Genomic DNA, 5,124 nt, shown 5'->3' with positions numbered 1-5,124 from the left:
TCTCTATTAGGAGTGCCTATTACCAAAAATGCACTTTTCATGCTGTGAAAATAGTCAGCAGCCAGAATCAAGGGGGATTCGCACATAGTTCTGGGTAAATCAAGGAAATACTCGCTGTTACGGCACGCCTGATTGGCTGAAAATGAGTATGTGCACTTGATTTACCCAGAACTCTGTGCGAATCCCCCTTGATTTTGGCTGCTGGCCATTTTCGTTCATGAAATCGTCAGATATCATCAGAAAACGCGGGATTTGTACAGTTTTGAAAACCAATTAAGTTAGCGATTATGAACAATGGTTATTAACGTAACACCTGATCCCCTCTAAAATTTTGTTTCGCATTTTAAGGTAAGAAATCAAAATTTGAAACCGACAGCGTGTCGATTTACTAGGTGCCGTGTTTCACAACTTGATTATTTATATACGTATAGCGGATGATTTTTTTGTTGAAAATTAGTATTTATTGATTTTCAGCCCCCAAGTGACTGTGGTAGTACGCCCGTAGGATGCGTGCCTTGGCAGAACTTGCTGTTAGTTTGTTGACACACGTTAACCCGAAGATTTCAGAACGCACTCGCATTTATCTGTTTTATGTGTTTTCGTAATGTCATTCAAGTCGGCCAATGTGAGTCACAGCATTTTTAGTATTTGCTACTTTGGTCTACGATATCTATGTATATGAATTCATAGTGAGCAAATTTATAGCAGTATTTGTCATTATTTTGATTTTCCGCATATAAAAATCAAATGGCGTCGGCAGGAAGCTGCAATAACTTGCATATGTTTTGTCGCAATTGTGGAGATTATTAAAAAGATAGACAGTACAGTCATATGTCATTATTTGAAGCTTGGCAGGCAGAGCACTTCCTGTTGTCCAGCCAGTTCAACCCTTACAAGAGCTTACTTGAACAAATACAACATTAGCATACCTATAACAAAAAGGGTATTTTCATAGATATTTAAAAGGGAAAAATTAGGTAAATTTGATTTAATATCTACCCTAAATTGCAAGACAAACACTAAAATTTTGCAAAGCTTGATGGGTAAAATCCAGGTTAGGTCCGCCCAGTTTTTGATGTTTTTTCTTCTTTTTTATTCAATATACACAAGTCGTAAAATTACTAGTATTTTGTATTACTGCATCTAACAATGGCTAGTGTTTACCAGTACTGTCAATCTTTAACCAAGAAAAAAAGAAAATAAACTAGGATCTCACTAATACTACTCCCTGTCACAATCCCTCTATCCTCATTTCCAGACCAGGGATAGAGGGACTATGTGTACATCTCGCACTACCTAGCTGTATCTTGCATTTTTTTATAAAATAATAAACATCCCCTTATGCTATATAGTCACATCAGTTTATTTGATTAAAAAGTTAAGCCCCCAAACAAATGCATCTGACCAATGCTTATCTGTTCTATAGTAATACACTGCTCGAGTGGTACTACTTATACATGACTGTGACCTATGTTATTTTTTTACTATTTAATTTTAAGGTCTGTGAGAAGTTCAATGTCTATCCCACACAGTTGAAAGGAGAACAAAAATTGGCTATAAAGTATCTTTTAGGTAAAAATGATGTACTTGCAATTCTGCCAACTGGATATGGGAAATGTTTTCAATGTTATAATCACCAACTGATGGAGCAATCATAATTGTATCACCTTTGGTGTCCCTGATAAAAGACCAGGTATGTACCTATGTATCTAATAAAATGATTTTAGTAGAATTCTACTTTACTTCCCCCTAAAAAAAATAATTCAGTTGATTGATACAAACTTGATTAATTACAAATTAATGTTAATGTGCTTCTTTTTTTCTTTAGATATTTTTCATCAGAAATTGTGGTTTGTCAGCAGCAACAATAACAAAATTGAATCTCGACGCTGACCTAAAATTTTGGTCGTCAAAGGCTTACTTAAAGAATACACAAAATATTGAAATATTAAAGGGAAAACATGGTAACAAGATTATTTTATTAGTGGTTGATGAAGTTCATACAGTTCCAAAGTGGTGAGTATATCATTCATTAACAACACATTGTACCACAGCTTTTTAGAATTTGTTGTTTAAAGCCATAACCATCGAATATGAGATCAAAACATAGGCATCAAATTTGCTACAAATTAAAGCGGGAGGATTGTCACCTGTGCACATGCAGGAATTGAGTCCCAAGTGATGATAAACAACACGTTAAAAATGTAGGCTTATGAGTAGATGCTTATATGTGAACAATGACACGCTATAGCCAACTGCCATGCGCAGGTGATTATTCTCTACTTATAACTATTTGATTTGCCAAAACTGCCCAATTTGTGACAGCCATGGTACAAATTAGTTAAATAATGCTTTACAAAAATTTGTTCACACTCCTTCCAAGTTTCAAATCCTCAAGCCCCTAAGACAGAGGAAAAATGAATTACCGGTATCTATATTAAATTAAGTTACACATGTTGAGTATCTTCATTTTTGCTCTTTACAGGGGAAAGCAGACTATTGCTCAAAGTAACAAAGGCAGGCGCAAAGAGCAGGAATGTGCACTTAGAGTGTATTTTTCCTATTTAGGAGAACTATGATCCTATTTTCCTGATGTGCATTGACCGCAACAGCATCCAAATTGGTTACAGTCACAGATCAAGGACAGTCTCCATTTCAGACTGTAATAATATAAATGTTTGTCCCAATAAGGCTAATGTTATATATGGTGTTTTGAAAATTGTATGTGATATCCCCTCAACTTTTTACTGGATGGTTGATAAGTTGAGAGAGGAAACTGACCAGTTTCCACGTACACTTGTCTACTGTTCATCACTTGATTATACATCTAGATTATATGATTACTTTGAAGGGAATATCCTGCCTCAATTTCTTACATTGGGATGTACCACAGCGAAACTGATTCTGTGGTATAAGAGTCTCACTTAAAAGAAATGACGAAAGTGTCGCATACAGAGTTGCATATTATTTTTTGTACAACAGCTCTTAGAATGGGTATTAATTGATATGAAAAATGTTCATCATGTTATTCACTATGGTCCTTTATTTGATAGAGTTGTATGTACAGGAATTTGGGAGAGATGACAAACCATCTCATTCCGTTATTTTGTATGCAGACTGGTGAAACTTTATGAATATTTTGCTTCATGTCTGGTAATAAATCAATTGAAAGACAAAGTATTATATCACAGTTGTAAGATGAGAGTAGTTATATTGAAATACATCTTATTCATTACTGTGCTGATACAGATAGTGATAGTGTTAGCAGTGACAGTGTAAGAATCTGATGCAATAATTGAGAATAGCTCATCAAGCACTGGTACAGAGGACTGAATGTGCCATTAATATCAGTGTGAGGTTGGTATAATCAGATTGGCTTTGTATTTTTTATATTTGTCATCTGATTAAAAACATTTGAAGAATAAGCATTTTCATAATGTTATTCAGTGGTAAAGGAGAATTGATCATATTGTCATAATTTACAAGTGTGACATGAGGATCTGTATTTGTTATACAACAGATTCAAACAAATATCTCTGAATATGTGAAAATTCTTATTTTGGGGATATTTTTAATCCAATGTCAAGTAGATTTTGACAAACTTCAATAATAAATAACTAATTAAATTTGTAAAACCTTTTTTTTACCTAATTTTCCCTTAGTATGAGTCAGACATGTTATTTGTGATTGACTACAGAAATTGTAGTTAAAAGCTGTATCTTGCATATGAATTATTACTTGTAGTACAAAATTTCCTTTATTGGATCTGTCCCCATGCTGGGAAAACATGTACAGAGACATCAGTTGTCTTTTTTAATAAATTATTAACAATTGCCAATGTGTCTTAATTGCTGTGAAAACAGTTTTATACTTTGTTCCCTACACACATTTAGAACTATAAAACCATGTTCCTAGGGGGTGATCCTTGTTGACAATACAACTGCATTTTATTTTTTGACCAAAAAATTGATTCCAACAGGCTAAAAACAATCATATCAGCTCTGCTGGGCACAGCCAACCATTTTTCAATCCAATAATTTCATCTGTATTCCGGAGAATCTTTTTTCTGGTGTATCCACTGGGAGGTTTCCAGCTTTATTCAAAAACCCCTTTTTAAAACCAAAACTACATACGACATAGTAGCTAACAAACAGAAACAATCTGAAACTAAAAGAAATAAAATTAATAATTAGTTCACTTGTATTTACAGCTCCTATTCACGTTACGTCACGATTTCGCTGTAGTTTTCGGACCATCGTCCTCAAAATAATTGATGAAAAAGTTTCGGAACCCATCGACAGTAGAAACTTGAGGCGAAAATAATGAAAAAAAACTGCTGTTACGGCCCGACCTGATTTCAGGTCGGTAAAATAGAGCAACTCGCATAGGATAGAACTGTAGCTCTCTGGTTTCGCGTTAAAACCACGACGAACGAAATAACCGACAGCGAAACCAAGTGAGCTACAGAACTGCAGCTAACCTCCGACGCAAAATAACAAATAGTGATTGAATGGATGTTACAAATTACAAACAAAATTGCTTCAATTTTCACAATATCATGTCATACATACACTGTCAGTTGTCTAAAGTTGTCTGGCGTTTTTTTTTATCAAGAAACGAATCTATAAATACACAATATACTTACCAATAACAACTCCGAAATCTTCACGCTGACGAAAAACAAAATGGCGACCATAACAAAAACAATTACACTCGCGTAATCTTGCACATGTTACAACGAATTTGATTGGCTGCTGTTTTTCTCGTAAATTGTGAGACTGGAATGAGAGTTCCTATGCGGGTTGTTCAGATCCAGGTGGCTTTCACGAACAAAACCATTCTTGCAGCAAAATAATTGTAACGTCAAAAATAATTAAAATAAATAATAATTATAGTAAATAATTAAATAATAATTATAGTAATTATATAAAAAATAAAAATATATTAAGCCAACCAGGATCTTATTTTAATCAGATTGATGAAAACTGAAACTGTTTCAATTCGTGTATGAGCTATTACCCAACATTTTTATAATATGCACAGGGACTAGAAACTTGTAAAACGTAGCTCTCGCTTCTGACATTTACCGTGACCGCCATTGCACGTTGTCTGAGTTAGCGCCAA

General features: G+C 34.3%; 1 long non-coding RNA gene across 1 annotated transcript; it reads right to left on the bottom strand.

Annotated features, from left to right (window-relative positions):
* Positions 1 to 3,924: 3,924 nt before the first annotated feature.
* On the bottom strand, positions 3,925 to 4,735 carry LOC144363086 (uncharacterized). The gene is made up of 2 exons (XR_013422678.2): positions 4,646 to 4,735; positions 3,925 to 4,167 (listed from the first exon to the last, which is right to left on the bottom strand). It is a non-coding gene; the product is annotated as an uncharacterized LOC144363086 (long non-coding RNA).
* Positions 4,736 to 5,124: the final 389 nt, after the last annotated feature.

The sequence above is a fragment of the Saccoglossus kowalevskii genome, chromosome 16 (genome assembly GCF_978046115.1).
Source record: "Saccoglossus kowalevskii chromosome 16, keSacKowa6.1, whole genome shotgun sequence".
Lineage (NCBI taxonomy): Eukaryota > Metazoa > Hemichordata > Enteropneusta > Harrimaniidae > Saccoglossus > Saccoglossus kowalevskii.
This window is presented reverse-complemented; position numbering and strand designations above follow the sequence as displayed.